Source organism: Equus asinus, chromosome 2, assembly GCF_041296235.1.
Source record: "Equus asinus isolate D_3611 breed Donkey chromosome 2, EquAss-T2T_v2, whole genome shotgun sequence".
Lineage (NCBI taxonomy): Eukaryota > Metazoa > Chordata > Mammalia > Perissodactyla > Equidae > Equus > Equus asinus.
The window spans coordinates 71,414,734-71,424,529 of record NC_091791.1 but is presented as its reverse complement, the minus strand read 5'-3'; the positions used below and the strand labels follow the sequence as shown (position 1 = coordinate 71,424,529).

Genomic DNA, 9,796 nt, shown 5'->3' with positions numbered 1-9,796 from the left:
GGTTGCAGAAGAGTTGCTCATGGCCACCTGTACTCCAAGGGGTCTTATTTCAAAGAAAGTATGGGGGGAAGTAAGCTTTTATTTAAGAGGTTGCAGCAATTATTTTCGCAAATAATTCTCATAAAAATGTTAGGAGATGGGACCCAGCTCCCTCCCACCTGCCAGCCATGGAATGGGGAAGAAAGTATTAGACACTCAAGCTTCTCCATGGTCCAATCTTTAGCCTCCTCTCCAGCTTCATCTCCCCTCATACTCTGTCTTACTTGATGCTTCAATACAGCAGCATCCTTACCGTGCTGTCACATATCACTGTACATTCAGTCATGAAGTTCACTGTCTAGTTCACCCTTACTTCCCTTCCCTTGGCGAACTCTTACTCATTTCTCCACATCTCAGCTCAGCCACCATATACTTCAGGAAGTCTTGCTCAACAACTGAATTGAGAACTCCCAGAGGACACCTCCTCTGTGTTCCCCTATCCTACCCTCAGTGCTTACCTTGCCTCAACATTTCCCTTATTACGTGAGATTATCTCACACTAGAGATACAAACAAAATTATCTCCTTAAAACCTCACTCATACCACATCACTCTGGCCCATAAAGTGCTTCAAGAGGCATCCTATGGAAGGTAAGAGAAGATACAGGTCCCATGCTCTGACCTTTAAGGCCCTAAATGGCCTGGTCCCTGACCTTCTCTCCAAACTCCTCCTTTGTCCTTGCTTACTGTGATGCCACTGTCTGTTTTCAGATCCATCACCCTGCCAAACCGTCTCATGCCTTAAGACTTATTTCCTGAGCTCTTAGCACAGTTGTTCCTTTTTATTCTCCAGGGCTTTGCTTGAAAGTTGCCTTCTTACAGGCACCTTCCATCTCCACCTCTAGAACTGTCATCCTTTCCCACTGTTCCCTATTTCTTTTCTTCACTGCAACCACAGAATTTTATAATTAAGATATTTATTGACTTATTCATTTATTGTTTTCTTGTTATTTAAATCTCTAATTTAGTGGAAAACACACCGTCAACTCTTCATGCTACTGGAAAGCACAATCCAGACTTTTTAATCTGTATCCTTCCAGGGTGTTTGGTGCACTGTTACATCCTCAAACGTGCCAAGTAAATGAATGAGCAAGCAAAGTTCAGGAATGACATAAAAAGAGAGGGAATTACAAAATAGCAGAGATTTAAATAAATTAAATATTAGTGTTAGTTTCCATAATAACTTGCATTGAGGGAACTCTGAGTGCTTTAAAAACACTAATTTACACTCTGTTCACAGGAAGAACTCATTATCTCTAACTTACGAGCAAAGAAAGTCAGCCAAATGAAGCGACTTTTCCAAAAGGAATATAATGCATTAAATAGGGAGCTTGGTCTAAACTCTGAATAGCTTTATTTTATACCCTGTCTTGTTCCCAAAGGATTTTCGATGGCTTTGAAAGACACAGACAGTTACACAATTTAGAGTGTTCACAAAAACAAAACAAGCCAGTTGCTCAGGAGAAGCACGATTATTCCTGGTACAAGGTCTGAAAGAAACTTCTTTCTTGGGTCCACACAAAGGGCAGAAAACCACATCCTCAATCACATCCTCCAGGCAAGGAAGCAGTGGGGCTCACGGGGTTGTTTGCGGCACTCCTCAGTGTGGGCCAATGGCGCGGGGCCAAGGCTCAGATCCACAGAGCAATTCTCCAAGGAATCAGATCAAGACAGCCCAGGTGTGCAATTCTCTGATGGCCTGTCTTAATCCAAAAAGAACATCTGGAGATTCTGGAGGAATCATTTAACAGCACACTCTTCATACGCTGGGCTCTGTGAATTTTACTTTTCACCCAAAAACTTCTAATAAGTACTACCTAACAGTGAAATTGAATGTGACAAGCATCTGGAACACGGTCAATGTTGTGTAACAATGAAGATTTCCATCTGATTTATCAGTCAGATGACCTGGGGAAGGGTATATTAGCTAAGGTGTAGGTTAAGCTGTTCTAACAAAGAGACCCCAAAATACAGTGACCTAGATAAAACCACACTAACATTTTGGGAAAAAACACTGGGAACTTCTGGTCCTGTTGCCTGTGTTAACTAGGCCAAGAGGCCCATGGTGGGTAAGGAGGTCCTGTGGACCCACTGAGTGGGGCCTCAGAGAAGGGGCTTAGGGGGTCACTTACTGGGCTTCTGCGTTTCCTGTCTATAGTGCAGGAATTAGAGCTGTCCACTGTGATGTTTCCTCCTTTTAATACTATGGCTGGGGCTGTTCTTCTATGAGGCATGACCAAAGTGTATACCCCTCAGCCAGGAGTTCTCCACTGTGAGGGTTCCAGCAGCCCGACCAGATGGAGGGGATGGAGGGAAAGGTGGCTTTGAAAATGCAAGTTCCACCTACCCGCGTCCCAGTATTTCCATTTTAGCCACTGAGCTTTTATCAGCCAGGGAGCTTTTGCTGGGTTTCAAGCTGCCTCAGGAGCCCTCAGGAGCCGGCCTCAGGCGCCATTAATTAAACCCGCTTTAGCCTGGCAGCATGGCTGCAGGGTCAGAGTGTGGAGGATGCCGGGAGGAAGGGGAGGGTCGTGAAGAAGGAAGGGGAGGGCCGTGAAGGAGCACAGAGCGTGGTGGGCGTGGGGAGGGGGTGTGGGAAGGGGTGTGAGGGGAGGGGCTTGAAGGAGCGCAGAGCGTGATATGCGTGGTGACGGGCATGATGGAGGAAAGGGTGGATACATCGGTGCTTTCCTAAGAGCTGTAAGCAGCAGTGACTGTGACTCCTTTCAGCCCTCAGGCCATGGAGCAGTGGGCCTTTTGCTGCAATTTGCGCTTGCCCTGAATCTTTGGGGTGGGGCCTTCAGCCTGGGTGAGGCGTGAAGGGGGCGTTCCTGACGCCACAGGCGTCCAAGTCTTATGGCAGGCACCACTGTCACGCTCAGACTTCTCAGACTTGGTCTCAGGCTCACCTGCTGTCTCTATGGGGCGGCTGTGGACTCTTCAGGTGGGTCGGACTCACTTTGGGGGGCTCAGAGCTGGGGTGGGGTGAGCACAGCTCAGCAGGCAGGGGATGAGGGGCAGGGTGGGGGATGGGGTGGAGGGTTCTGTGGCCATTTGGGGTCTCCTGGAGTGACCATATACAATTGAGAGGCTGCTGTTACCTGTTATCAGATGCATAGGACTAAACTAAATGATAGCGGATGCTTGGAGGTCCCAGAGAAAATTCACAATGGAAGCCTCACTGCAGGTGGGGCAGGCTAGGGCCATCCTTCTGTATAGAAGTATCAGGGAACCTTGGGTTGTGTTTCTGGACCATCTGTCCTTCTACCTTGTAGTGAACACAGGGAATGTGTACAGATAAGAGACAGAGGCTGTACCTGCCGATCCGGGTTCTCTAAGTCTGTTCCATTCTGCAGAATGGTCAGCATGGCTTCATTCAAATAACATACTTATTACTTATATGTATTGAGTGTTTGATGCAAAAGAAGTGCTTTGCAAATTAGCTCATTGGGTTGGTCAACATTTGTAAGAGGTTGTTAAACCATTTCACAAAGGAGAAAGGTAAGGTTCCTATAGGGGAAATGTTTACACATAATCACAGTTATATGTCACAGGCAATTGATATTGCCTGCTGTGTGATGAGTCTGTGATTCACTTTAAATTGGTGAGGAGAATCTAGTTATGTATTCTTAAGTTGACAACCAATAAACTGTATTAAGCGTGCCAGTCTGTAAATGAGATTTACCATATTATTGCACATCATGTGATATTCCTTAATAATGAAGCTAGTATGTATTAAGGCTGTGTACAGACTGTATATACGTTTGCGGTTATGCAAGAATAACACATGCCAGATCAGCACAGGGAAGCGTTTGGCTAGAACCCCAAAGAGGACTTCAGCTTTATATACCTACAGCCTCATTTCCCCAACTCTATCATGTCAACTTTCTGCCCCTGGACTCTGGTAGAGATGTCCCTGTCTGAACCAGAATGTCCACAATGTTTTAGGAATCAGCGACCTTCATGGATGTGGTTCTGGGCTTCACCCAGGAAGAATAGGCCTTGGTGGGCGCATCCTGGCAAAAGCTACACAGAGATGTGATGCTGGAGAACATCATTCATCTTCTCTCTGTTGTTGAGTCTGTCAATAAGGATTTATTTACTCAACGAGTATCCAGAGAAGTTTCCACATATCATGCTCCCCTCAGCTCTCATTTTTATTCTTTCATAACACAACTACGAGAAGGTAACTCTGTTTATTGATTTAATGACATGTAGTTTGCCCCTTCACTAGAATATAGTCTTCTTGACCACAATTTTATGTCTTTGTTGCTGCTCTATTGCCAGCACCCAGAACAGTGCTGAAAACTCAATGGATTTTTTTTAATAACTAAAAAATAAGATTAAACAGTTCCTAAGTAATTATTCTGTTCTAAGCAGTAAGCCCAAAGTTTGAGGCCACAGTAGAAAAAACCACCAGGCAACATAAATTTAGGTTATTCTGGATTAACTAGAAACATTTAATTCCTCATTTGTTGAAAACACTGGGAATCTTTACTCTGTGAGCTTGCTCATGCACATCCACGAGTTCCTCAATGCTTTTGGCTTGGTGTCATGGTGTTCCTCCTGCTCTGCTCAAGGACTTACAAGGTTTTCTTCAATGCTCACTTAGTCGTTCATTGAGATCCTGTCCTTTACTTGAGGAATATGTATGGTTCCTAAAAGACAGTTCAAAATTCAAGTGGCTTTTCCCCATGAACAGGGTGGCAGGTCTGCAAATAAGACAGAATTTCCCATTGGAGCAAGGAGAGGAGTTGTGGAGGGAAGAAAGGGGATTCCCACAAGGCCTGAGGCTGGGTAAGCTCCAGGCATGTGTGTTCACTATGAGGAAAAGCCTAGTCAGTGAGGGATCAGGACCTTGGTAATGCCAACTGCAGATTTCCTTAAGTCCATGGTCTTTTTCAGGAAAGTATGGGAATCCAGTGGGGAAAAATTCTCAATGTTGTCATTATTCCTAGCATTTATCAATGTCTTTTATTCATAGTTTATGTCCTCTTTGGATTGAAAGTTTCATATTGTGAACTTTGCCCTCATCCCTTCCCCTTGATGATTTCTTCTCTCATAACCTTACCAAAATCCGTCTTAGTTTTCTCTTCAATCTTGAGAACATTTTGTAATTGACAGTGCCCTAAAACATGTTTCTAGACACTAGTGCATTGCTCCATTTCACATTCTTGCCCTGTGTAAGGGTCAATATTTGCCTTGCATGCTGTACAACACTTTGGTTCCCTAATGCCTCTTGAGAAATTTATTTTTTAATTGACTTTAGGCAGGAGAAGTAACCTTTAAAACCAAGAAATGGTACCTATACCAGATATCTGCAGGAAGGATCCATCTAACTGCACAGTGATGGTAAGTTTCTTGGGTTGAACCCTGGTCCCCTACGTTAGAGGCCTGGGAATGGGATGATTACTAGTAAAGCACAATAACGGGACTATAATTTGAGTTGGGAGTAAGTGCCATCCCAGCAGAAAGTTTTGCATAATTTTAATTTAGGAAAGATATTGACCTGAGCTCAGAGCTACAACCTGAGTTCTTATAAAAGGAAAATTGTATAAACACGGCTCAAATACCTAGTCTATGAAACACAATGATGTTACAAAATTAACCAACTGTACAGTTGAGGTGTTATAAAGAGGAAATCTCTGGGCTGGTCCAGTGGCACAACAGTTGAGTTCACACGTTCCACTTCAGTGGCCCAGGCTTCACGAGTTTGGATCCCCAGTGCAGACATGGAACCACTTGGCAGGCCATTCTATGGCAGACGTCCCACATATAAAGTAGAGGAAGATGGACACAGATGTTAGCTCAAGGCCAGTCTTCCTTAGCAAAAAGAGGATTGGCAGCAGATGTTAGCTCAGGGCTAATCTTCCTCAAAAAAAACAAAACAAAACAAAAGAAGAAGAAATCTCAATGCATGCAAGAGAGTAACACACCGTGCATATGTAACTTACATAGGGAAGGTTTTTAACCAGGAACTATGACTGACTGATTAGCCTAGAATTCATACATAGAGAAAAGAACAAATGAACGTCTGTGGGCAGTCTTTTAAGTGCCTCTTATCTCCTCCAATAAGCAGAAATCTCACGTTGGGGAAGAACCCATTGAACAGAACTAGTGTGAGATGTTTTCACTCACAGGTTCACAGTGACTTAACATATGTGAAGTCACGTGGGCCCAGGAGGCCCACCTCTGTAAGCTGTTGGACCAACTGAGGCAGCAAAGCCATGAGGAAACACTGAAGTTTCACCTGGAAAATACCCAAGATATTCTCCAGAACATGAAATACTGGTAGGCAGACCAGATTCAAAAAGACAGAAGGGGATGGCCTGAAATCCATAATTAACGTCAGATGAAGCCTGCTTAGGAGCCCAGGGGTGTGCCCAGGAAGTTCAAGATGAAAATCTTGCCTCTAACTTTGGAGAATGTTGTGGACTTTGCTGCTCTGTTCTCAGCCAACTCAGGAGGTTCCAGGGAGAATTTTGATCTGAATAACTTATGGAGGGAGGTTTCAAGGTCATGTAATTTAAACAAGTGCAGTCAAAGAGATGGCTGTAAGTGAGGAAAGCAGGGCTCCTGGAGTGGTGAGAGTCACTAGGCCAGATGGGAGAGATGGGGGGCTGGGGAGGGTGTGGGTACACCAACGATGCACTCCTCGGGTCCCCAAGATGCCAGATGTCTGGGAAGCAGCTGCCACCATGGCCTTTACTGCTGCAGCCACCGCCAGTGCCATTTTCCCAACCACCAAGAACACCACCACAGTAGGCTGGACAGGGAAGTAAGAAGTAGGTTCCAAATTCACCACTGTGGTCTCAAATCTGGACGTGGGAATGTTGGGATTGGGTCTGATAGGAGTCGTTGGGCAAGAGGAATTACCCTGAGGCAGGGGCATGAAGATCCCTGAGCTCCTCTCCAAGTGTCATTTGTTGTATTTGCCTCTGTTGAGCTGAGGTGGATCCCTGCCCCAGAGGTGACCAGAGTCAGCCCACTCCACATGCCACACCACAGGGGGCGCCACCCCACCCAATGCATCCCAGGAGGCTGTGGGACACCACCCCCGCTGCTGGTGCCCTTGCACCGGCTGCTGCCAAGTTCATCATCCTCCCTCAGGAGCCCGGCCTGGGCTGGAAGGAGCCAGAATGTGGAGGGGCTGAGACACAGTTTGGGCACACTAGCTGCCTGGCAGCCTCCTGCTCCAACCAGGCTGATGACAACTGCCAGGGTACTTTCAGGTCTCAGGGCCCTTTTCCCCATCGTAGACCCCAGACAGAGACTCATCCCAGGAAGCTGGAATGGCTGGCCTCCTTAAGACAAAGCAGGCTCCTCCAGAGGATACACCTCTCCCCGTGCCCTGCCACAGTGCACCCAGGGAGATGGCCAGGGGAAGGCCTGCCTTGGCCCTTAGTCATGGATTTCTCTCAAGAGTAGAGCTCTGGGCAGCAGGAGGGCATGGCTTTAGTGACTCCAGAGTGAAGGGAGGTGCCTGCCCCTGGAAGGGCAGGCCTGCCAATTTCCCCACTATTTCCACAGGGGGCGTGGCATGCCTAGTGTGGCCAAACTCCTTTGGCTAGCATTGTGAGCCCTGTTGACTTGTCAAACATTTACTGCTCCCTGTGTTGAAAAGTTCCTTCCTGATGGGAGGCCTTGTTCTGTCAAACAATAAAGGAGGCCCCGGATGATCAGCATGCAGGAGGGATAGCCTTGCCCTGCCCCCTGGCTCCTGATGGGCAAAGAGGGGCAGAAAGCTATTTTCAAAGGATGGGAGTGGGACCTGAGCAGAAGGGGAGAAGGGGATGTGAGACACAGTTGTAGAAGTTGGGAATCCCAGTTCACCAGCAGCTGCACCCAGCCACCACCAGTGGGCTCCCCCACACTTTCAGTGCCACAAGGACCTGTCCCTCAGCAAGCCCAAGGGCCTTTCTGAGGCCAGTCACCTTTGCTGTGCATGCGTAGATAGAAAGGAGGGTTTTCCCTCCATGGAGTGGCGCTTCCAGAGTGCTAACAGTCAATAAGACCCATGGGATTTGTCAGTCAGTTGGGGAGGGGCGGGTGCACCCACCATCCTCTCTTCATTTTCCTGAGATCCTAGATCTGGTGAGAGTCACTTGAGGTTTCCATGAAATTAGTGGAGTTCTCACTGTGTTGTAGGGGATCTTGTTGAGGTAATGGCTGGCCTCTGTGATATCAGGTCTTGGTGAGGTCAGAGGGGGGTCTCTATAATGTCACTAGAGGTTTCTTGGAGGTCATGGGAGTTCTTTGTGTGTTCAGGGAGTTCTCTGTGAAATCAGGAGACCTCACTTTGAGGGAAGAGGGGTTCACTATGAGGTCAGTGGAGGTCTCTGGGTGGTCAGACAAGTCTCTGTGTGGGCATGGGATGTCTCTGTGTGGTCAAGGGGAGTGTCTAAAGTGTCAGGGGATGACTCTGTTAGGTCAGCTGAGATCTCTGTCTGTCAGTGAGGGCAGAAGGGGTCTCTATGAGGTCAGAGGTGGTCTCTGTGAGGTCACGGTGTTACCAAAATCAAAGTGGGTTGAATCCTTGCGAGTTAAGTTGGCATGAGCACACTAAAGCTATTTGGGGACATAAACCTTCCCTCGTTTGTTTGTCTTCCAGCCCTTGACTATTGGGGGCAACTGAGAATGCTGTGTAGTAGCTTCCCTCACTTCATCTGTAGTAAGTTCACAGAAGGTGTCAGTTCACACAAGGGCAGTGTGGAAATTAATGGTAACTAGAGAAGCTCTCCTGATGGAGCGGCCATTTTTGCAGCTGCAGCTGCCACGTTATGTCCTTTGAAGGGCTTTACCATGGATCCCAGCTACTTTCTGGGGGACCTGTACCACTTCTAACAGTTTAAGCATCTCTGGCCCATGTTTAACGTCCATGATTCACTCTGGAGACCTCTGTGGCTGGAGGTCACTTCTGGGCAAGCATGGCTTAAAGACCCATTGGAATCAAGGAAAAGGGCAGCAGAGTTTAAGATATGACAGGATATTAAAGAAATCTGAAGGGTCTCTGGCATCATATCTTGATACTGAAGTATTCTATTTTGGGATAGCCAGAGGCCTCATCAGTCACTGGTAGACTAGAGAATTGATGTAGGAGTCCAAACCCTCATAGGTAGGTCCATAGCCAATTTTTTTGCTTTCTTGATTAACAGGCAGATGGCAGCTACTGCTCTGAAGCTTGGGGGCTACACTTTAACCACGGTGTCCAGCTTGCCCCACTCAAAAGCGTCCGTTTATGGTCGCCGTAGTTTATCAGAGAAGCTGATAGCCCTGCATCCAATGTAAAGAATCCAAGGAAGAAAAAACAGAGCCATCCCTTTAGACACATCATATCCCTTACAGGTCAAGAAGCTGAACATACTTAGCTCACATCTGACTCTATCCTCCTGGGGATAGAATCACACCCTGCAGGATTACCCTTCTCCCCGCCCCCATTTTCGATGCCAATTGCAAGTTCGGGTCGTGACCTGTGCTCCTGACAAAGCGGCCGCGAGACCGCAGGTTCCCACCACCCCCTCCCTGGGTTTGAGGGCTCTGATAGAGCGGCTCACACAACTCGGGAGAACCTCTCCCTTCTGAACAGCCACAGGGAAGAGGTGCATAGAGCAAAACATGTGTGGCAGGGAGGAGGAGCTCCCGGGGCCTCTCTGGGTGTGCCACTCTCCCCGAACCTCCACGTGTTCGCCAACGCGGCAGCTGTCTCAGCACCGTCCTTTCGCAGTCTGACGGAGACTCCATCGCCTGGGCATAGTCGA

The 9,796-nt window shown here is 47.3% G+C and overlaps 1 long non-coding RNA gene across 2 annotated transcripts in view; it reads right to left on the bottom strand.

Moving 5' to 3' along the window:
- Positions 1 to 3,010: 3,010 nt before the first annotated feature.
- Positions 3,011 to 9,796, bottom strand: part of LOC139041195 (uncharacterized) — a 28,524-nt gene continuing 21,738 nt past the window's right edge. For both annotated transcript variants that reach the window (XR_011496006.1, XR_011496005.1), the window contains exon 3: positions 3,011 to 4,696. This is a non-coding gene — a long non-coding RNA (uncharacterized lncRNA). The remainder of the gene's footprint in view (positions 4,697 to 9,796) is intronic.